Genomic DNA, 25,070 nt, shown 5'->3' with positions numbered 1-25,070 from the left:
AAACTGGCCAGATCTGCAAAACAGAGCTCACAGATCATTGCAAATGACCTGCTGAAAAGTTTAGCTGTCAATGGAGTAGTTGTCCACAGGTCCGCTGTACAGTGTTGCTTACACAACCATGATCTCCATAGGAGTTGTCAGAAGAAAACCTTTTATTATGACCTTGTGAGAAACAAAATAGTCTAAAGTAAGGAAAACAAAACCTTGATGAGCCTGAATCTTTTTGGAGCAAAGTGCTTATGATGATGAAACTAAAATTGAACAGTTTGGCAACAGCCACACAAGGTACATTTGGAGATAATAGGATAAAAAAGAACACCTTGGCAACCCGTAAGCACGTGGAAGGGCTGAATCTGTAATGCTTAGGGGTTGTGTGGCAACTGGTGACACGAGAAATATTATGCAGATGGAAAGAAGACTGTATTCAACTAAATATCAACATATCCTTGAAGCTTATATTCTATAGTCTGTGAAGAAATTAGAGCTGAAAAGAAGCAAGACAATGATCCAAAACATACCTGAAAATCAACCATGAATTTATAGGAAAGAAAAATGAACGTTTTGGAATGGCCTTCCCCAGGCTTGAATATCTGTGGGAAGATCTCAAACGTGCAGTGCATGCAAGGAAACCTAAGAATATTTCTAAACTTGAATAGCTCTGCAAGGAAGAGTGGGAACAAATTCCAAAAGCAGGAATAGAAAAACTCTTAGCTGGCTACAAGAAACATTGGGAAGTTGTTATTGTACCTGCAGTTTAATTATAACATGATTGTAATCTCCTTAAGGCCATTTTTTGGGGGGGGAAACAAAAGCAGAATATGAAATGATTGAAAATAAAAAATTTCTGCCAAAGGAAATGTTTAAAAAAAAAAAAAAATACTGACAAACTTTAGCTTGTGCCATATTTGCTATGTCCTTATTTTGAACTTGTAAGAAAAGCTGCAAATAGTAATTATGAATTACAATTTGCAGAAAGATGTTTTATCATTGTACCATTTTAGAAGATAGCTTCTGTTCATGTAGAAATTCAGTGAAAAAGAACAAAAAAGTGAGGTGGTGTGTAGTGAGTCCTTTTATCAAGACCAACAAATGTCCAAAAGAAGAAATGAAGCTTTTCTTGCTTAGTACATCACATTGTTAGATATCAACGTAGACACAGCTTAATCCTCCAACATGTACATGTTTTGTTGAAACAGTTGCATCAAGAGGGACACTGTACTAAAAATGGCACTGTTTGTGAATGAGTATATCTAAGCTCCATGCACTGCCGTTGCAGTTTGCTACTCTGTACACAGACCTTGTTGCTTTGCTTGTTGGCTGACACATGCAAGTTTGTACATATACACATATACATATATATACACACACAGAGGAATAACACAAACCATAAAGAAAATATCAATCCTACCAGGACGCAAAGGGACAAACTTGCATGTGTCAGCCAACGAGCAAAGCAACAAGGTCTGTGTTCAGAGTAGCAAACTGCAACGGCAGTGCATGGAGCTTAGATATACTCATTCACAAACAGCGCCAAAGGTAACATGATGTTTAGCAACCAATCAAACAGCAGGAAGTTATGACCAATCAAAACACAGGATTTGAAAACTTATAGGAACAGGGCCATTGCCAAGTAGAAGACACAGTAGAATCAAAAGGTAATAAGACACTTTGAAAAGCCCACAACAGCAAGAAACAGGGCATAAAGGTAAAAAAAAAATGAGGACAATTCTGTCCCAGGATTGAGACCATGTGGATGCAGCATCTAGATGAAAAATCCAGTGCTGTTCCATTTGAAATCAATCATTGACAAGATTACCACCTCTGTTCCAAGGAGTGATGTGAAACAATCAAAGGTCCTATAGAGTGTGTTATGCCTGTATCCAATGCAGGGCTTCCATTAACGGCACAGGCAACTACAGTGCTCGAAGATCCAAGGGCAAATTGAGCGTGTAGTTTGACCAGCATATAGGAGCAGACATGGATAGAGAATAACATATATAACACATGGAGCTGCAATCTGAAGATGTTCTTGGAGGAGAAGTCCATTAACGGCTATTAATCAAGTTGACTCAGGGAATAGCCACTGAGATTATTGACATCAGTAGCATGGGATCTATTTAGTGTTTGGGTACTTGCAAGGTACTTGTAGCCTGGATTGGCTTCTGTTGGAAACAGGATGCTGGGCTTGATGGGCCCTTGGTTTGACCCAGTATGGCAACTTATTTTCTTAAAGATAGGTTAAACATATTATTATGAGGGTGCTTGAATACAGACTGTCATGAAAAGAGAACATGCCTGGCAGGAGCCACAAAAACGGTGGTCCCTAGCTGGCTCAGTCAGGATGTCAGAGCATAATTCAGACACAAAAACTCCCTAAGGTTTTGACTTCAGCGGAAGGCAAAACGAAGTCCCGCAGAAAAAAAAACAAATGGGGGGGATAATGAAAGGCAATTCAAGATGCTACATATCGTACCCACTCTTGTAAAAGTGGCAAAATGCAAGTTAATCAGACTCTTTGGTTGTAGAAGGCAGGAGAAGCCATTTGTGGTACACAAAGAGCACCCGTTTAAAAGCTTTTTTGACCATGCACTGAGGGTACCCTTGTGTGAGGAAATTCTGAACTATAGTCTGTGCTTGGTCAATATTTTTATATTTTATTTATTTTTAGTACGATGTCCCTCCCGATGCAGCTGTTTCAGTGAAACACATACATGTCGAGGTTCTAAGCTGTGTCTGTGTTGTCATTTAAAACTTTGTCTTTCAGTAAATTCTACAATGTGATGTATAAGCAAGAAAAGCTTCATTTCCTCTCTTGGACATTTGTTGGTCCAGATAAAAGGTGAGGTAGTATGTAGTGAGTCCTTTTTGTTCTTTTCACATATCGTACTGTGAGGCTGGTGTTCTCCAGTTGCTAAATCAGAGATTCATCGAAAAACAAAATTTGACCAGGGTGCCTTAATCTTTACACATTAATTGTATTCTTCTGAAAGCAGTCCAAAGTTATGCACACGAGTATTACTATTAACTAAAACCCCAAGAAGATGAAACAGTTTAATAGCTTGCTACGGATTCAAGTAAGTGATTTTGGAATCTGCACTATTTGTATTCACAAGGAGTTAGATGAGAGTTACGGAGTATTCCATTTTTCTGAATTATTGAAGACATACACTAATTTGCGCCAAATAACATAAAGCAGAGATGAAATCAACAAGACATTAAGAGAATGTGAAAACCTGACATGCAAGAACCACAAGCTAGTTGACATAGATAAATCTTTGCAGCCTTGATGATATGATCAGAGATTATCCAAGGGCAAGCAGGCATGAATTAGTTATACTTTATCAGTAACACCATCCAACGGTACAGACACAGATCTAGCTTTCTAAGCTCAGTAAAGAATTCACTGAGCAATGCATTTGAGTTCTACATGCATACTGCCTCATAAGTCCCTCAGTCTTTATTTGTCCAAGCTACTGCACAAAAGTGCCCCAGTCTCTTAACATTTGAATTTTGGCCTACTTCTTTTATTACCTTGCTACTTCTGTTTATCTGCTACTGCCTCAGCAATCCCTCAAACAAAACTTTAAAGTGAATTTTAAAATGAATTAGAGTATGGAAAAGCCCACAACCAAGAAGCCTATGGTCAGCGGCTTCAAGGTCTGCATTTATGGGCTCCTCATGACCATCATGGATACCTACTCTGATTGCTATTGCTGCCTGAGCTTGGACCATGACTCCTCCAACTGCTATAGCTGTGGTTAGATGTCACCTAGAGCCCTAAACATAGAAATGACGGCAGAAAAAGACCAATCGTCCCATCCAGTCTGCCCAGCAAGCTCCCACACTTATTTTCCCGTACTTAATCTGTTTCATCAACTGCCAAGTTCAGGGCCCTTTTTGGTAACTGTTTGATTCAAATTTCCTGCCATCCCCGTGTCATTGATGCAGAGAGTAATGTTGGAGTTGCATCAAAGGTAAAGAAGGCACTGGCAAGTAAGAGTCAAAAGTACCTGCATGAAGCTGGGCAGCAGGGCTGCTTCTTATCCAGAAGCGAAGCATCAACAGACTATTGGCACAGGTAATCAAGACAGAAATCTTCCCCCTCCCATTTCTGAAAGCACAGGAAAGCTCCCCTGTGGTGCCAGTTCCCAGATCCATCTCAGGTCAGAGATTGAGAGTGGCATGGAAGTGTCTGGTGAGGTGCTGAGGTGAGTGCTTAAAAGGCACAAGGGACCCCCTTCAGGGCCATCTCCTCAGTCAAAGAAAAGATTGGTATGGGTTCTGCCAGATTGGACCTCTCAGCACTGAGGCAGGAGATAGCCTCATTGATGCATGTTCCATCATCCTTCATGAAGTAGAGATCCCAATGGCATCAAGCCATTTATTTTACTCAGATCCAGTGCCAACCAAGGCACCATCCATGTCATCCAGTGTGGAGCTCGCATTCTAGAGTTTAGTCAGTACACTCAACACTGCATAATTAAGGCACCTTTGATTGTATCAGAGTGGAGTGGTTTGACACACAAGCCTATTGAGGAGTTGTCAGTGCAGCCGGCATGGAGCATCTTAGAGCTTGCACAGAATTTCTCCTCAGCTTTGCAGGCAGCCCTTGGTGAGCATGAGCCAATCTAGTTTTCTGAGAAGTATGTCTGTCTTGCAGTAAAAGCACAGAAGGCCTCCCAGCCAGTGGGAGTCCAGCTATTAGAATGTCTGTTTCCTTAACCCTTTGATTGGAGAAGGAGATTAGAATCTCTCCTATCAAAGATGGAGTTTTTCCACATAGGGCTGCCCAAAGTTCCACACAAGTGCATATACCTCTCCTCAGGAGTAAGTCCTTACTATGACGTAGTGGATTCTCCTCCTCCAGGGAAGGCACTTCACAAATCGTAAGGGGAAGAAGTGAGATCAGTTCATTTTGAGTTCCTACCAGATGTTTCCCCCTCAAATCAGTGGTCATCTCCTTGGTCACCATCATTGGGGTCATGACTCAGTGTTCATCATTCAAGATCCTTGCTGCTTTATTTTAGAATACCTCTCTTCAGAAGATCTCTGCTATTCCAAATTTATGGATAAGTAAGCAAAGATGCTGTCACATCAGTGTCAGGAAGGAAAAGGACCTGAGAAGAGATGTCTTTGGGCTGCTTTAGTTCCTTCAACCTCCTGGGAATAGCAGTTGTCCCAGTTCAGACACCTGAAGGCTCTTCAAATAAGGAGGCCTTCAATTTCCGTTGGCCTGGAAACTGAACCTAAAGTACAGGGTCCAGGCCTCTCCAAGGATTGAGGTAGTTCAGCTACTGCACCATTCCGTAATGGTGGAGACAGGGTTGAAATGTGCTAAGCACACTTGTGATCACTCCATCATGCCTCTTGGGAAGGACCTAAAAGCACTGGACACGTTTTTAGGGGAACAAGGTCTTCCAGGGATCCATGCTGAGTTCACCAGCTTTACCTAGTGCAGTATTTATAATGAATGTGTGCAAAAACTGAATTCTGACAGAATCATCTGAGCCAGAGCAGTTGAACTTCTGTCAGGCAGTGAAGAACATGGAGGAATATGAGAAGTACCTCATCTGTTCAGTTTACAAAGCTTTTGGAACTGTGGATAGAAATTCAACTGCTTTCATAGAAATCTGAAGAACGAATGTGGTTGTGAGCAAGTAGCTTTGAAAAGGATCTTCATGATCATCTTGTGGATGTACTCTGTAGAGAGTAACTTATTCGGAGACCAAGTTCAAGAGACAGTAACCCTGATTAAGAAGCACCAATCCTACTTAGTCATTACCTGCAGCAAGTGCCCAACACAATATATTTTTCCTACAAGCATCCATTCTTTCACAGATGTCCCTTCTGCTCTTTTTAATATCATCAAGTCACTCTTCAGCAGCAGCTTCCTACTTCAGGTCAACAGAGAAAACTACATTTGCCAGAGGTTCAGCAACAGACATGGCTTATGCCTGGGATCAATTTTTGATGACTTTGAGACCTGCCTTCCCCAGTGAGGTGGTGAAGGTTCAGTTCTTACTCCCAGAATGGCTCCATGTCACCAAGAAACAATGCATCCTGAAAATTGTGCAGTATGGCTACTGCTTGTTTCTCTCGGCCTCCTATGACCTAACAAATTTCAGATTTCCGCTCCATCCCTTATCATTCTGCCTAACTTTAGCTGGAGGTGGCATTGCTCCTTTAGCAAAAGATGGTCAATATTGTACCTTCTCAGTAGTGTGGCCAGAGTGTAATTCCCAGGAATCAAGGCCTATACTGGACTTGCAGAGACTGAACAAGTTGTTGGTGTGGGAGAAGTTCAAGATGCCCACCAGATTATTCTTCCCATCATTCAACTAAGGGATTGAATGAAAGTCCTGGATCTTGTAGTGGCACAGCTTCATGGGGAAGGAGTCTGTGTTCTGCTACCTGGAAATTGGTTGGTGTTGGCGCCATCTCTGCCAGGAGATCTGCAGTCCTTTGAGAAGACCGTATGGCTCCTCTAGTCCCTGGTTTTCCTGCTCAACTTTTCAGAGCTGATTCCATCTCAAAACATTCAGTTCATAGAAGCCTGGATAGACTGGCTTTGGGGAAAGAGCCACTTTGTTGATGGGCCTAGTAAAGTCTAGGACATATGTAGGCAAGGTCGCGCTTGCTGCTTCTCGTACACGTTTGCTGTGGTATATGCAGTTCCTCTGACTATTCTGCATTTGTGAGGCCTCCAAAGCTGATGGGATCAGCTCTTATCAGCCATTATCCTACCAAATCTCTGTGATCCTCAGGATGAGAACATCTCTTCAGCGGTGGATGAATCTGGAAGTTCTAAAGGTGGGCCTCTCACTGCATGTTGTATCCATCAAGTAACAGTCTCCTAATGCCTTCATCAAGGGGGGGGGGGGGGTGTTACATAGTGATGAGGCATGGACCCAAAGATTCTGGTCTTCAGTGGAGAGCCATCTATAAATCAACAACCTGGCGCTGAGAGCCATCTACTATTCTCTAAGGGCTTTTTCTCACCTTTTGGCATAGAATCTTGATACAGGTGGACAACCAAGTGGCTGTGTTTTACATAAAGAAGCAGGGAGTACTGTCTGTTTTGCTCTCTGCCTATAAATCTGGATATGGGCAGGCAGGATATCACAATACCTATTTCCAGGGAACCTAGAATGAAGAATATGTTAGCAAACTGCCTCAGTGTTACAACTGAATGAGTAGTCCTGAAATCAAGGAATCACGGATAACTTGCTTAGTAGCTGGGGAAGGCTGGTGATTGATCTGTTTGTCTCAGAAAACAGGTTGAATTCTGTTCCATGCATCCAAAAAGCTACAGATAAGTGCTCAACATCTTTGTACTAGTCTGGAGCATCGTTCTACTCTGTGTTCCCACAAATTCCTATAATCACCAAAACTGTCCAGAAGATCCTTCAGGAAAATGCAAGGATAATTTCTTAGCACTAGCCTGGCCATAGCATGTGTGATATCTGTATCTTGTCCATCTGTTAATTTAGTTTCTGGTTCCATTGAGAGCATCTCCAACTCTCATCACACAGGAGGAAGAAAGTTTTGCCATCTGAATATGCTATCACTGGCCCTCATGGCGTGGTTGTTGAATATGTAGTAATCTTTTCCTAAGACTAATCGGAGAAAATTCTTTTTTACTCAACGTACAATAAAGCTCCGGAATTTGTTGCCAGAGGATGTGGTTAGTGCAGCTGGGTTCAAAAAAGGTTTGGATAGGTTCTTTGAGGAGAAGTCCATTAATGGCTATTAATCAATTTTACTTAGGGAATAGCCACTGCTATTAATTGCATCAGTAGCATGGGATCTTCTTAGTGTTTGGGTAATTGCCAGGTTCTTGTGGCCTGGTTTTGGCCTCTGTTGGAAACAGGATGCTGGGCTTGATGGACCCTTGGTCTGACCCAGCATGGCAATTTCTTATGTTCTTATGTGGAGGATATTCAGAATTTTCCCAGGAAACCTTCAACCAGAATATGCTATGGTTTCAAATGGAAGAAGTTCTTGACTTGGTGTAGGATCAGCCACCTGGATCCCTCCCCCTGTGGCCTGTGAGACTGACTTCAGCTTTTATCTTTTCTGCCTTGCATCCTCAGGCCTTAGCATCTCTTCAATCAAAGTTCATCTCTTTGCCATTGTGACGAATCACCAGCAGGTAGAAGAAGCTACGATCTGTCTCCACTTTGATATCAATGTCCGTAAAGGGCTGTGGTATTCCAGATCACCGGTCAGTAAACTTCCACTGCCTTAGGACCTTAATATAGTCCTTGCTCAACTCATGAACCAATCTCTCAAGTTTCTCACCTGGAAAGTATTTGTCATAGCCATCATATTGGCACAAAGAGTAAGTGAACTACTACAGGCTTTGGTTTCCTATTCACTATACATTCATAATAGGGCGGTTCTTTTCCGATCATCTTCCCGCCCCTCCAGATCCAACCTTGCTGGTACCCTATACACCCCCTCCCTAAAAACTCCACACCTCAAACAGAGAAAGGGCTTTCTCTATTGCCGGCCCTTCCCTATGGAACACCCTGCCCATGGCCCTCTGTCTAGAACCTAAGCTGTCTAAATTTAAAAAAGGACTCAAAACCTGGCTCTTTACATTAGCATACCCAGACGTTGACCAAACTTACCTTGACTTTAACCCTGCAGCCCACCCTTCCCCCCTCCTCTCTGCCTCGCCTTTTCTCCCCCTTTCTTCACCCCAAGCAAAGACTCCAAAATATAGTGTTTCTCCCCCCTAAGGAATGACGCCTAAATTCTGTTATAAGTTTCCCCTCACCCTCCTTTAAGCCTACCCTACCATTCCCCCCACCTCTCCCTGTCACTGCCATCACTGGTCTGGTACCTACCAGCCCACCTGTACATATTAATTGTTAATTTATTTTCTTCAAATGTTCCTATCAAATTTCTCTTTCCCTATCCTTCCTACTGCTGTCCTCTCCTCCGTCATTACTGCTCCCCCCTTCCCTGTTTGTTGTATTTCTCTCTTATTTTGTTACAATGTAAACCGGCATGATGTTCCGACGAATGTCTGTATATAAAAATCAACAAATAAATAAACAACTCACCCCAAGTTCCTTCTAAAAGTTTCACATTAATCTGTGTTTCACGTTAATCAGGTTGTTGTGCCAGCTACATTTTTACCAAGGCTACATGCTCATTGCTCACAAAGGAAAAGGGGTTCTTCACTTCTTGGACTGTAAGAGAGCCCTAGCTTATTTCAGAAGACTTAATCTCATACTCAAGCTTCTCAACTGTTTGCGTCTTTTGATCCCAATAGATTGGGAAGAGCAGTTGCCAAACTAATTCTGTCCAATTGGCTAGCGGACCATATGCACTGGTTTGCTTACAGTTTACAGTTGTAGTTGTCTCATCAGGCCCATCAACAAAGTGGCTCTTTCCCCAAAGCCAGATGACTTCATTGGCTTATCTCAGGGCCATTTCTGTTGAAGACATTTGCAAAGCTGCTACTTAGTCACCTGTTCAAATATTCAAATCAAACAACTACTTTGGGGGGGGGCTAGATTGTCTTTAAGTGTTTGCTCTGCAATACAACCCTCAGCTTGGGATTCCCCATAAATTATGGCTAATGTATGTCTGCTTATTGAGGAGTAAATTATTTTGCTTACCTGTAAACAGGGTTGTTTGTAGACGGCAGGATGAATTTGCTGTTTTTAATATTCTCAGGAGAGTTGACTATTTTGCAAAAGCTTAAAATCTGGAAGAGACTGAGGAGCTCATGAGAAATATGTGCAAAGGAACACCTGCATATACTCAGTAAAGTCTTTACTGATAATAGCGGATGATATTGTATAAAAAGTATATATTTTCTAAGATGCTGATTGTGGATATTATTGTGACTATAAAGGTGAAAAGGATTTAAGTAAAAGATAGCTGAACAGTTGTAATAGAATGAATTAATGATATTGTAATATGAAATGTAAAAGCTGTGTACTCTCTATAATATTAATATGCAAATAAAGGTAAAAAGGATTTATTGATGTTATACCAGGGAAGAAAAAGGGTAGAGATCAATTTGAATGTCGTATTGAAGAATGTTTTTAGTAGGGGAAATTGTTGTAACTATAATTTGTCATAAATGTAATGTATAGTGAGAATTTTGTCATTTATTTAATGATATGTAAAATATTTTAAAAAGAGGGATTTTTCTCTCTCAAAATTGTATAAATTTAGTCTGACTTAGTTTATCTCTTTTTGTAATGGCAGTAAACTAGGTTTCAAAAGATTTCCCAGATGTTCCTACAAAATGTTTCTAGTGGATCTCCACGACTGTTGCTTTCAATGTTTAGTAACATCATCTGATGTCCCTACCTCTGCTGCATGTGCGTGAATGTTTCCCAGGGCCTTGAAATTCAGAATCCTCCCACTTAAAGAATATTTCAGATCTCCTTAACCTTCTGGGGCAGCAAAAATGACCAATGCCTAAAGCAAAAAGAACAATGTTCTTTCATGCTAAGCACCATGACCCATCAGAGTCTCAGCACAGCCATCATTCCCTCCTCAATCAAATGATGAGAGAAGCTGTATACATCAGCGCTGAAACAGGTGGGAATTGAGACTGGCCTTGTCCACACCAGTGATGCTTTAGCATATAAGATTAAAACACTTCTGCTTCTTAGCACTCTTAAGTCTCATTGGCACCATCAGCAAGCAAAAGATATCCTTAACGGTGTCATGGATGTTGGCGCCAAGTAGTCAGAAATCTTGGTTCCTTTTGAATTTAATCAAAATATGTCAGTTTTAGTTCCAGAAGTAGATGGCTCTTCTATGAATCAGAAAGTACCATTCTGGCAATCAGGAATCTATTGGCCTTCCATCAGACCGCTCTTCTCATCCCCTACAAAGTACATCTCTACAGGAGGACATCATATCCAAAATGGGGCCAAAGCCATTCCATTTACTTTACAGGAGGAAACTGAGCTCAGAAAATATATATTTGAGGGTCTTAAAGAAGTAGAGGCACTTTCAGTACATAGAGTATTACAGGCGTTCTAAACAAAAATGTGGCAAATGACACTATTTATAACAAAGAAGTTAGATCTTAAATACAAGGTGCAACCTTTTCCTGATCATTTAAAAAGTGTATTTCCCACATGAGTCTGTAATTCCCACATGGTGGGAAAAATTTTGAAGCAAGCAAAATTACCAAGATTCATTCCAGTACTTCTCCCAGTAAGGATGCTAAATTATTAAATATATATACCAAAACACCTCCCTATACCCCACTTATATATAAAATTTATAGTGTAGGATAAGGCAGGTTTCATACATCTTCTGCAACATGCCTCCATGGCCTTGTACACAGAATGTTATGAATTGTAATCATGAACCAACCTCCTTCCTACCTTTTGATTTTTTAAAGCGTTTTATGTGAAACAAATCTTTTGTGAAAAGAAAAAAATTTTTTTGTCTTCTGCTTATTTAAAAACGGCTGTACAGCTCAACTTTCATTACTACATTTAAGCATTCAACGCTATCCGCCTTTTTTTCAACCGCCGCTGCAGGCACTCCACACGCCTCTTTTATATCTCAATGTATAACTCTGATTTTATGAGTTCCCGATCAACTTAACTTGATATGTTGCCTATGAAAATTAATACGCTATGAACTTCAGAAGGAGGCTGGTTTTGGTACAGTGCCAAAGTACTAAGAAGATTATTAGCAGAAAAGTTGAGACCTTGATCATTCCCAACATACTCTGGCTTTCAAATGAGGTTCATTTCTGTCAAGGTATGCGCAGAACAAACCCATTTGGAGATACTGCCCAAGAGGAAAAGTCTGTCTCAATATTACAGGAGATAATACTTCTATTCACAAAGAAGATACTATGCCTATCGTTTTCAATGGCCCTGCATTCAACAGCAGCAGCAAGGTAGTCCTCATGCTAAGGAAAGAGCACAACATAAACCTCTCCAGCAAAAACAATCAAAATCTATTTCTTAGGTTTGACCACAATGTCAACAAAGTTCTCAAATTAGATTTGAACAGCCTTCCAGTGAAGGAAGGCTTCAGCATTTCTGCCCAATATGGTGATTGATAACAGCAGACCACTGAGTATTGAAAATCATGTTGATAGCAGTTTTGGACAAGCAGTTATCAAACATTTGTCTAATTCCTCCAGCCTCTGTAAAAGGACGGATTGCATGGTCCACTGCTTATTGAAAAAAAAATTCTTACTTGCAGCCCTTAGGTTTGAGTACCCACTTGTACTGCTGAATACTATCCTTGTCTATAGAGAAAGCAAAGTTGCTTACTTGTAACAGGTGTTCTCCTTATACAACAGGACAATTCAGCCACAGTCTCACCCTCCTTCCCTGTAGAGTTTGAAGGTAAGTTTGCTATAAAGAATGAGAAGCTGCACATGGCAGTGGCTGTGCAGGAACCTCTGCAAATGCTAAGAAAAGCCTTGCTTTTTCTGAGCTCTGAGAATGTTTTTCTATGTCTGTGCTGTCTGACATCACCCAGTTGTGTGGCTGACTTATACTGCTATTTACGGAGAGCCCCTGTTAAATGTAAGCAGCTTTGCTTTCTCCATTTGTCTGTGTACCAGTCACGGTGGTGATCATCATTTGTAACACTTTCAGAGCCATGCCATAATAATCTGTGGCTTGAGCGAAACTGCAGTGTGGGATATATATCTTAAGTAGCTTGTTTTAAAGTTGTAAGTAACAAGTTGTGGGGATATGGGGAGGAAAAAACACTCTTGACAGTTTGTAGCTCAAAGAAAAGTTCAAGAATTTGAGTAAAGGATAATGTCTGGTCCAGTAGAAGAAGAGAAACTTTTATTTGGGACAAATGGAGGGTGAGTGTAAAAGTTGGAAGATGTTGGAGAAAGTGTTGTAAGTGCATTAAAGTAAAAAGATAGTGTTTACTTGTATGTGGCTGGAGCAGGAGCCAGGCAGTGCTGTTTGTTTAGAAAATGTGAGCAGTCCCTTTTCAGTGTGTGTCGACAATCAGGCTTGAAAATGTTGAAACGTGCCATTTAAATGGAAAAACAAATCCTTAGATCTAAATCTAGACTGCAGCACAGACTATGGTTAGTAACATAGTCAATATGAGTATCTACTCCCTTAATGTTGGCAGTATACACTCCAATCAAAAGAAAAAAAGTCTTGAACATGTTTAAAGAGCTAACAGACCAAGTGGTATTCTTCAAGAGACCTTTCTAGGGAGTAAAGAACACATGAAATATAAATAAGATTTCATTGTCTCCGTAATTATTGTTCATTCTCATTTAGACAGAGGTGTTGCAGTTTTGAGAGGATTGAAAACTCCCTTTTAGCAGTGTTGCATACCCACAGATCCTTAAGGAGTAAAAAGCTACCAAAATCCTCTGGTCAACTCAGTATTTTGAGTATGGAGGCTTCTCAAAGAAGGTGGAAATTGAACCTCATGTTTCAATATTCCTTCATTTTCTTGGAGTATAGCCACCAGCTTACATATGTTCAACACACAGTTGAACAAATGTAAGCCTTACTAGGTGTTACTGCTCCATGGCAGTCTGACTGTATCAATAGAAATGAATAAATCCATAAGAACATGCCATACTGGGTCAGACCAATCCAGGCCATAAGAACCTGGCAAGTACCCAAAAACTAAGTCCATCCCATGCTACTGATGCTAGTAATAGCAGTGGCTATTTTCTAAGTCAACTTAATTAATAGCAGGTAATAGACTTCTCCAAGAACTTATCCAGTCCTTTTTAAACCCAGCTACACTAACTGTACTAACCACATCCCCTGGCAACAAATTCCAGAGCTTAATTGTGCGTTGAGTGAAAAAGAATTTTCTCCAATTAGTTTTAAATGTGCCACATGCTAACTTCATGGAGTGCCCCCTAATCCTTCTATTATCCGAAAGAGTAAATAACTGATTCACATTAATCCGTTCTAGACCTCTCATGATTTTAAACACCTCTATCATATCCCCCTTCAGCCGTCTCTTCTCCAAGCTGAAAAGTCCCTAACCTCTTTAGTCTTTCCTCATAGGGGAGCTGTTCCATTCCCCTTGTCATTTTGGTAGCCCTTCTCTGTACCTTCTCCATCGCAATTATATCTTTTTTGAGATGCGGCGACCAGAATTGTACACGGTATTCAAGGTGCGGTCTCACCATGGAACGATACAGAGGCATTATGACATTTTCTGTTTTATTCACCATTCCCTTTCTAATAATTTCCAACATTCTGTTTGCTTTTTTGACTGCCGCAGCACACTGAACCGATGATTTCAATGTGTTATCCACTGATGCCTAGATCTCTTTCTTGGGTGGTAGCTCCTAATATGGAACCTAACATTGTTTAACTATATTATGGGTTATTTTTCCCTATATGCATCACCTTGCACTTATCCACATTAAATTTCATCTGCCATTTGGATGCCCAATTTTCCAGTCTCAGAAGGTCTTCCTGCAATTTATCACAATCTGCTTGTTATTTAACTACTCTGAACAATTTTGTATCATCTGCAAATCTGATTATCTCACTCGTTGTATTTCTTTCCAGATCATTTATAAATATATTGAAAAGTACAGGTCCCAATATAGATCCCTGAGGCACTCCACTGCCCACTTCCTTCCACTGAGAAAATTGTCCATTTAATCCTACTCTGTTTCCTGTCTTTTAGCCAGTTTGCTATCCACGAAAGGACATCACCACCTATCCCATGACTTTTTACTTTTCCTAGAAGCCTCTCATGAGGAACTTTGTCAAACACCTTCTGAAAATCCAAATATACTACATCTACCTGTTCACCTTTATCTACATGTTTATTAACTCCTTCAAAAAAGTGAAGCAGATTTGTGAGGCAAGACTTGCCTTGGGTAAAGCCATGCTGACTTTGTTACATGAAACCATGTCTTTCTATATGTTCTGTGATTTTGATGTTTAGAACACTTTCCACTATTTTTCCTGGCACTGAAGTCAGGCTAACTGGTATGTAGTTTCCCGAATCACCCTGGAGCCCTTTTTAAATATTGGGGTTACATTAGCCACCCTCCAGTCTTCAGGTACAATGGATGATTTTAATGATAGGTTACACATTTTTACTAATAGGTCTGAAATTTCATTTTTTAGTTCCTTCAGAACCCTAGGGTGTATACCATCTGGTCCAGGTGATTTACGACTCTTCAGTTTGTCAGTCCCGGCCTACCACATTTTCTAGGTTCACCGTAATTTGGTTCAGTCCATCTGAATCATTACACATGAAAACCTTCTCTGATACGGGTATCTCCCCAACATCCTCTTCAGTTAACACCGAAGCAAAAAAATCATTTAATCTTTCCGCGATGACCTTATCTTCTCTAAGTGCCCCTTTAACCCCTCGATCATCTAACAGTCCAACTGACTCCCTCACAGGCTTTCTGCTTCGGATATATTTTTAAAAGTTGTTACTGTGAGTTTTTGCCTCTACGGCCAACTTATTTTCAAATTCTTTCTTAGCCTGTCTTTACAAATGTCTTACATTTAACTTGTCAATGCTTATGAATTATCCTATTTTCTTCTGTTGGATCCTTCCAAGTTTTGAATGAATATCTTTTGGCTAAAATAGCTTCTTTCACCTCCCCTTTTAACCATGTCGGTAATCGTTTTGCCTTCTTTCCACCATTCTAGAAGCCCAGTCCATCTGGGACTGGGCTTCTAGAATGGTATTTTTTAACAATGACCACGCCTCTTGCACACTTTTTACCTTCGTAGCTGCTCCTTTCAGTTTTTTCTAACTATTTTTCTCATTTTATCAAAGTTTCCCTTTTGAAAGTTTAGCACGAGAGCCGTGGATTTGGTTACTGTCCCCCTTCCAGTCATTAATTCAAATTTGATCATATTATGATCATTATTGCGAAGTGGCCCCACCACCGTTACCTCTCACCAAATCCTGTGCTCCACTGAGAATTAGATCTAAAATTGCTCCCTCTCTTGTCGGTTCCTTAACCAATTGCTCCATAAAGCTGTCATTTATTCTATCCAGGAATTTTATCTCTCTAGCATGTCCAGATGAAACATTTACCCAATCAATATTGAGGTAATTGAAATCTCCTATTTTCGCACTACCAATTTGGTTAGCTTCCCTAATTTCTCTTAGCATTTCACTGTCTCATTATCTTGACCAGGTGGATGGTAGTATACTCCTATCACTATAGTCTTCCCCAACACACAATGGATTTCTACCCGTAAAGATTCGATTGTGCATTTAGTCTCATGCAAGAGTTTTATCTTGTTGAACTATATGCCATCCCGGACATAAAGCGCCACAATGCCTCCCGGGTGCTCCTTTCTGTCATTGTGATATAATTTGTGCCCCAGTATAGCACTGTTCCATTGGCTACCCTCCTTCCACCATGTCTCTGAGATGCCAATTAAGTCTGTCATCATTCACTGCTAAATCTTTCCCAAACAAGATCCCACCCTATAGTGTATTCCAACAATTATTACAGTTTATTTAAGAGAAATTGAAAAAAAGGTTTTTATGGGATGAGGTAAGTTTCATACATATTCTGATGCATGCCTCCGTGGCCTTGCTTCAATTTTCATGTGTTGTAATCAACTTACCACCCTCCCTCTCACTTTTTTATTCAATAATTTTTTCTAAATTTTATGTTTGTTATTAGAAGTTCATATGTAATTCAATAAACTCGCAACACTCTTTACTATGTCAAAAGACCCACTTATTGAGTATTCCCTCTAATCGTTAATCTCTCCATCAAAAAAGATTGGACACATCAATTGAATTCATGTACAATTTGAACAATCCAGAAAATCTTTCCCAAACAATTAAATTTTTTTCTTCTTCAATTGTTGGTACCAGAACCCTTCCTCATATATATCTCCTAATCAAATATTCAACTGTTTGTTTGAACTACAATGTCTTACAATCTTTCTCCTAAAAAGATGTCACATTATCCGTTTGTTCAATTGTTCAAAAAAAGTGAATCCTTGCTGTTTTAAAGCAGTCTCTTGTCCATCATTCCTTTCTCTTCAGCAAATGGAATTCTCTACCGCAATGCTTCAGTAACTTGTATTATGTCTCCAACTTAGTTGAATAAATTAAATAAATCTTCAAAATGGTATCAAACTCCCACTTGCTTACGACGTAGTGAGGTTGCGATGTTAAAGTTTACTAACCTCTTTTTCTTTTCTTGACGCCAAACAGATTTCTTTAAAATCAAAATTCTAATGTGCACTTTAAATATCCTGCAAACACTTATCTTTCATGTTCTCCCAACATGGCCATGTTTCGAAAAGTCCACCTTTTCTTCATTAGGGGAGTCCACGTTTAATCTTTACTCCTCACTGTCAGGTAATTCTACTCTGAATAAATGGCGTTCCTTTGCCAACTCACTTCCGAGTTGCTCTTTTTAAATTGGTCAGCAGATCACGTATCCACCAATACAAAGTTTTACGTCTTACGTCATTCGCTCTCTTCCATTCTCTTTAAACCTACGTAAGTCCTCAAAGATATTATATCAGCGACGTCCACTCTATTTCCTCATTCAACCCAACCGGAACCACCGTGTTGAGTTTAAAAATCCAATGTTCACAATAGTTCAAACTTCTCTTCTGGTCACCGCCACGTGGATTAACTTCCACTGTGTCTATAATTGTCCATCTTAGTTGATCGACCTGATGGTCATAATTAACACACTGATCCACTATTGGAGTTTCCAAAGTTTTGGTTTTCAGTTTTAATCTGTGCTCGATTAATCTGGTTTTAATGGTTCTAGATGTCCTGCCGACATAATTTTTTTGGACAAGGGCATTGTATCAAATAAATTACATTTTTCGAGGTACAATTTGAATCCCTCTTCCTTCTAATTAGCCTGTTATAGGATCCTGCCAATCTGTACCGTCAATCGTTGTAGCACACATGTCACAATGCTGACAAGCTGTATGTTGTCCCTGTTGGGGCACTTGTCTAATATTCTTCAATATGTCGGCATGGACCACCATATCTCTAATGTTTGAACCCCTGGTCGTAGCAATGAGGGGTAACTCCTCAAACTCATTGTGTATGGACAATATATGCCAATGTCTACGGATTGAGGCTATGATGGACGCTGTCGCTGTACTCTGTGGTAATATACAGGTCAATCTTCCCTGTTCTTTCTTATTCTGGGACTGTAAAAGTTGATCCTGATCGGTATATTTGGCCCTTTTATAGGCTCTATTAATTATTTTCTTCGGATACCCCCTTTCTTTAAATTTCTTTTTCAACATTTCTGCTTGTTTCTCGATTTCTTCTTTGGTGGAACATATTCTCTTATATCTAAAAAATTGGCTTACTGGCAGTCCCTGTTTCAACAATAAGGCATGATGGCTATGATATTTCAAAAGTGTATTTCTTTCAATATTTTTATGATATACTGTTGTTTCCAACTTATGCCCCATCTTCTGTATTTCTACATCTAGATAAGCAATTTTCCTTTGATCACTGATTGAAGTGAACTGTAAATTGGCATCAATGGTATTAATCCATTGTAAAAAGTTTTCCAACTCGTTCTTTGATGTCCATACCAAAAATGTCATCTATATACCGACGCCAATATGTAATTTTAGACCACCATTGTGATGTATAAATATGTTGTTCTTCGAAATCAGCCACATAAATATTAGCCACCGAAGGGGCTAAAGATGACCCCATGGCTATACCATGTTTTTGATGGTAAAACTTGTCACCAAAACGGAAATAATTGTTGGTCAATACCAATTCAAGCAGTTGTTGCAAAAAGTATATCGGGATCCGATGTTTACCTTGCTCCTTAACCAATCGATCAGTAACCACTTGTATAATTTGATCCTGTGGGATCTGCATATATAGGGATTGGATGTCTATAGTTACTAACCAACATTCATCATAATCCAAGCGAAAATCTTTGATTTCATTTAAGAATTGTATCGTGTCTTTCAAGTAAGAGTAAGCTCTAACCACTATTGGTTGCAAACTTTTGTCCAGCAAAATTGCTGGAGGTTCTAACACCGTATTTCGGAGTGAAACTATTGGTCTTATTGGTGGTGGCATAATATTCTTATGCACCTTTGGGACCAAATATATAAGTGGTACACTTGAATGTTTCCGCTGCAGAAATCTCTTCTCTTTCACAGTTAGGAAAGAAACTTCATCTGTCAGATGATAGACTCTCTCAACTAAATCTCTCATTGGATCTTGTACCAACACCTGATAGTATTTAGAGTCCTCCAAATGTCGTAGCATCGTTGCTTGATATGTGACAGTATCTTGCACCACTATCGCCCCCCTCCTTGTCGGCGGGTTTAATTACCACTTGATGTTCTTTTGACAATTGGGTCAGGGCTTTCCTAGAATTTTTTGTTAAATTATGGTACCTCGGAGTCTCTTTCTTTTCCATTTGTGCCAAATCCCTGAGAATCATATGTTTAAATGTGCTAATATGTGGATCTACCGGTCCCTGCGGCACCCAATATGATTTGAGGCACACGATTGAAAAATCAGGCCCTTCTTCCTTTGAACTAAAAAATAGTTTGATTTGTAATTTTCTTATAAACAGATGTATCCAAATTCTAGTGTCAAATGGTTTGTGAAACTGTGTTGGAACAAACAAAAGTCCATTTTCCAAAACCCGTATCTGTTCCTCTGTTAGTAAGGTCTCCGACAAATTAATTATGGCTGAAGATTTTTGCCAACTGTCTGATTCTTGTGATACTGCTGTCTTGTCATCCTGCCCTGCTTGGTGGGAAAATCGTTTTTCATCATTTGTTTCCACTGATTGCTTTGATTTCTGTTGCCTAAAAAATCTTTAGTATTGGATGGTCCCGATTCAGTCAATTTCTGTCCTTTATTAACACCCCTACTAAATTCGTGTCGTTCTTCTTCAACCTCCCTTTCTTCAGAGCTGCTCGAACTCTCACCCAATGAAAAATTAAATTTTACTCTTCTTTGTTGTACCTCTCCCTGAGTACTTTTCCATAAAATTTAGAAAAACGTATTGAATAAAAAAGTGAGTGGGAGGGTGGTAAGTTGATTACAACACATGAAAACTGAAGCAAGGCCGCAGAGGCATGCATCAGCATATGTATGAAACTTACCTCATCCCATAAAAAAATGTTTTCAATTTCTCTTAAACTGTAATAATTGTTGGAATACACTATAGGGTGGGATCTTGTTTGGGATAGATTTAGAGATTTTTTTGTCTTACCCGAAGCGGAGTTTTACATATATAATCTTTCACTGCTATACATTCTAATTCTCCCATCTTACTTAAACTTCTGGCATTAGCATACAAACATTTCAAAGTTTATTTTTGTTTGTATTTTCATTCTGCTTTTTAATTGATAGGGATAAGTTAGAATTTTTTTTGCTCATGTGAGTTTTTAGTTACAGGCACTTGGACTACTTTTCTTATTATTGGAACCTCACTGTCGGGATGCCCTGATTCTAATGCATCATTAGTATCCTTTGAAGATTCCTCCCTCCGAACCATGCGCTGCTGAGCAACTGTCGGCTTTCCCCTTTGTTCTAGTTTAAAAGCTGCTCTATCTCCTTTTTAAAGGTTAGTGCCAGCCATCTGGTTCCACCCTGGTTAAGGTGGAGCCCATCCCTTCAGAAGAGACTCCCCCCTTCCTCAAAAGGTTCCCAGTTCCTTACAAAACTGAATCCCTCTTCCTTGCACCATCGTCTCATCCACGCATTGAGACTCTGGAGTTCTGCCTGCTTCTGGGGACCTGCGCATGGAACAGGGAGCATTTCAGAGAATGCTACCCTGGAGGTTCTGGATTTAAGCTTTCTACCTAAGAGCCTAAATTTGGCTTCCAGAACCTCCCTCCCACATTTTCTTATGTCGTTGGCGCCCACATGTACCACGACAGCCAGCATCTCCCCAGCACTGTATAAAATCCTATCTAGGTGACGTGTGAGGTCCGCCACCATCGCCCCAGGTAGGCATGTTACCAGGCGATCCTCACGCCCACCAGCCACCCAGCTGTCTACATTCTTAATAATCGAATCACCAACTATGATGGCCGACGTAACCCTTCCCTCCTGGGCAGTAGGCCTTGGAGATACATCCTTGGTGCGAAAGGACAGTGTACCACCTGGAGAGCAGGTCCTTGCTACAGGATCCTTTCCTGCTGCACCAGGTTGATGTTTTCTGTTCATGAGACCACCTTCCTCCAAGGCAACACCAAGACTGCCAGTCTGAAGTTGGGACTTGGCTACTATGTCCCTGAAGGTCTTATCTATATGCCTCTCTGTCTGCCTCAGTTCCTCCAGGTCTGCCACTGTAGCCTCCAGAGATCGGACTCATTCTCTGAGAGACAGGAACTCTTTGCATTGCATGCACATGTACAATTTCTCACCGGCGGGTAAAACATCATACATGTGACACTCAATGCAAAAGACTGGGAAGCCCCCCTCTTGCTGCTAGACTGCTGCCTTCATCTCAAATTTGTTCAGTTCCTAGTTTGTTTGTTTATTTAACATTTTTATATACCAAACATTTGTTTTTCACTTCATGTCAGTTTACATTGTAAATAAGGACCAAGCATTAGTCCTGGTCCAGTAAAGCAAGTTAAATTAACTATATCAAAATTTAAAAAATTATAATAAAACATGTAAAAGTTTAACATAAAATTACTAAAAATAAGTGTTAAACTAGCTAAATAAGTAAGTTATAAAATAATAAAATACACAATTTTTTAAATACCAAAATGTGACAAATCGCTAAAGGTAATACAAACAGTATTAGATATTACTGCTCCATGGCAGTCTGGCTGTATGAATAGAAAGGAATAAATCCTTCATTGTGTTGCTTCCAGGGGTACTGTCGTACAACCAGTATGTTATCAATTTTCTAAATTTTGTCAGTAGTAGGTCCAAAAAACTAAGTCTGCATATTCAATTTTTGAAAGTATTCACTAATTTATTATATATTACAGGAGCTGATTTTATATGCTCTTTAATGTTGCACATCTCTAACTGCTTAGCACAAGCTCTGTGCCACTTTTGCAAGGTTCCAAATATGGATTCCTCTTCAGAGTGGATCACTTTTGACAGTGCTGGCAGTGTGCTATAAGAATGAAGTTTTTATTGCATTCTGCTGAATTCCCTTTGTTATAATGTGAAAAATTGTTACCATATGATAGGATAATAATTTTCAACAAAAGCCCTGAGTAACTAAAGATGTTAACCTTTAATTATCGGCAGTGAAAAAATGTGATAGGAGTTAGGCAATAGACAAATAACTGTTGAAGGAATTACCGTAGTAAATGAAACTGAAGTTTCCTGTTATGTAGCAGGATCAGGTTGAATGAAATCTTTAGTGATTAGGACTCTGAAAACCTCAAACACAGTCTATGTGAAGGTTTGAGTTTTTTGAGGGGGAAAGGTACAGTTATTTTGTTCCTGTTTTTTTCCTTTCCCTAATTGTTAAATATGGTATACAAATTGCCAAGGTTCAAAGAGTTTTTTATGCTATACTCTTCAACATCCTTATGAAGGGTCTGAGCAATATGGGAACATCCATATGCCTTCTTTTCCCATCTTCCTTTGACCTCTGTAGATAGTCTTAGACATAGGTCTCCAGAGGCACAGCACTACTTTCATACCCTCCAACTGGCTGCGGAGGTTGGTAACTTTATCTGCTTGTTTTTATATTTTGTGAAATAAGACAATGTTCCCTTTGTTTCATGTGTTTTTACTTTACACATTACAGTAAACTTGTTAATAGCTCATGAAGAAATGACTTGCTTTCTTAGACATGTTTGTACGCGTTTGATGAGAAAAAAATAAATTAGTTATGAAATGTTTTTGTGCCAGTTCCCTGATGTTTTCAGTTCAGCTAATGATCTGATGATTAGTGAGATGTAATCAGAGCTTTAAACAAAACATTTTTTAAATCAAAACCAAACCAATTCATAATGTACAGATGAGAATATTAACTGTAACTCGTGTGAAAAAGTTAGGCCTCAAGGGGTTTTTTGATATGCTGAAACACTTATCCTATACAGATATTTTCACAAGCACATACATTCACACTCAATCACAAAGGAAACTTGAACCCCCCCCCCCCCCCAAAAAAAGAAATTATATAAAACTTGAATCTTCCATGTAAGCAATGAAGCCCATCCTAAAGAGTCGCTAACACTTTATTGGGCCCTCAGAGGATTGCTTCTCTAATTCACCCTTCCTGGATCAATTACTAAGAGTCCTGCTATAGAAAGTTAGAGATTTTTCAGTGTACTGCACTTACATGTCCATATTAATAGTATGACATTAGAAACTATTAATTCAAAGGGAATACTATTTAATAACTCATGAGCAACATAAGCTAGATTCTGCAAGAAAATACAGTAAACCTTTGTTCTCTTCCAAGCTTGTATTCTGAAATTCTTTAAATTACCTAGTTACAAAAGTGAGACACAGAAATTGTCGTAATCAAGCACTGTACAAAAGCTCAGTCTGAATCCCAATAGATCTCCTTCCTGCTAAGAGACTGCAGCGTCTTCATATTGGAGCTGAAACTCCATATTCTGCTGGGCAGTTCTATCTTTAGGAAGGATGAGACAGCCGCCTCAGATTGCAAATTTTGGGGCAGCAAAAAGTGCCTCTCCCCCCAAAGCACTCCTATTGCGGCTGCCGCACCCTGCATCCAGGCCCACGACACTATGCATGGTTTTAATGATGTGTCCATGGAATTCCCGCCCACTCATCTGCGGGCAGGAAGAAATGAACAGTGGTGGCGCAGTATTGATAATATGCCCATGGGGTTACCGTACCACCCCTCCTTGCGGCAGAAGAAAAGAAACATGGCAGTACTGTTTTCATGATGTGCCCATGGGATTCCCACCCCCAGAAGAAAAGAGGCACAGCAGCGCAATTTTATTTTGATTGATATTTTGCTTTTTGGCACTTCAAACCAGATTACATTCAAGTACTTAGGAATTTTCCCTATCCCCAGATGATTTACAATCTAAGTTTCTATGTGAGGCAACAGTGGTTAAAGGGACTTGCCCAAAGTCACAAGGAACGACAATGGGATTTAAACCCAGTTTTCCCTGGTTTGTAGCCCTCTGCTCTAATTACTAGGCTACTCCTCCACTCCATGTCATGCCCATGGGGTTCCCACACACAGTCAAAAGAAAAGAATTGAGGTGTGGTTCCCCCTCCCCCTGTGGGCAGGAATAAGAGCCATGTAGGAGGTAAGGGAAGGAGAGAGGGTGAGTAAGAACTTCTCTCTCACTCAGCTTAGCTCCTCTTTCCTTCCTTTTTCTCCTTTTTTTTTTTTTGATTCAAATGGAATTTTTTAGTCCATTCTTGTATGACTAAGACATGTACTTAACTTCTTTATAGTGGGTGACAAATTTATTTATTTGAAATTACTTCTATCCCCCACTCTCCAAAGTTCGGAGTGGGGAGCATAAAAACATAATTTAGTACATAAAAATCAGACAAGCTTTAAAAAAAGACGCAAAACAAAATCAGAAGGCAGTACTAAATTTTACAGACTTAGCATGTAAAGGGGGAAGTAAAGCTGACTAGGGAGCTGCAATGTTTAGAGGGGCCACACAAGAAGGCAGCTGTAAATAGGTGAGTTTTTAGTGTTTTCTTTGAATTCTTTTGAATCTCTTTTGGCTGTGCATTTGTGGAAGAGAATCTAAAAAAATGGGACCTGCTATCCAGTGAGCTCTTTCACGTATACGAGTTAACCAAGTCAGTCGTGAAAACAGAACTTCAAGAAACTGTTGAGAGGCGGATCGTAGTGTTCTGGAAGGGATATAAAGTCTGAGGGTTGTACTTAGCCAGGGGATATAACATTGTTTAGAAGATTATGAATTATGGTGGCAAGTTTATATTGCATACATGCTTGGATTGGAAGCCAGTGAAGGGATTGTGGAATGGGTGAAATATGATTACAGATTTTCATTCCAGAAAGCAACTGTGCAGCAACATTCTGAGATAATTGTAGTGGCATGTGTATTTTCAGGAATACCGAAGTATAAAGAATTGCAGTAGTCTACTGAAGTAAGTATTAATGATTACAAAACAGTTTGTAAATTGTGAGAGTCTAGCAGCGCCTTCAA

The 25,070-nt window shown here is 39.8% G+C and overlaps 1 protein-coding gene across 2 annotated transcripts in view; it reads left to right on the top strand.

Moving 5' to 3' along the window:
- Positions 1–25,070, top strand: part of FBXW11 (F-box and WD repeat domain containing 11) — a 291,067-nt gene that overhangs the window by 246,772 nt on the left and 19,225 nt on the right. The window lies entirely within an intron of this gene.

The sequence above is a fragment of the Rhinatrema bivittatum genome, chromosome 18 (genome assembly GCF_901001135.1).
Source record: "Rhinatrema bivittatum chromosome 18, aRhiBiv1.1, whole genome shotgun sequence".
In the NCBI taxonomy this organism is placed as follows: domain Eukaryota; kingdom Metazoa; phylum Chordata; class Amphibia; order Gymnophiona; family Rhinatrematidae; genus Rhinatrema; species Rhinatrema bivittatum.
The sequence above is the reverse complement of the archived record's forward strand: the minus strand, read 5'-3'. Positions and strand labels throughout refer to the sequence as shown.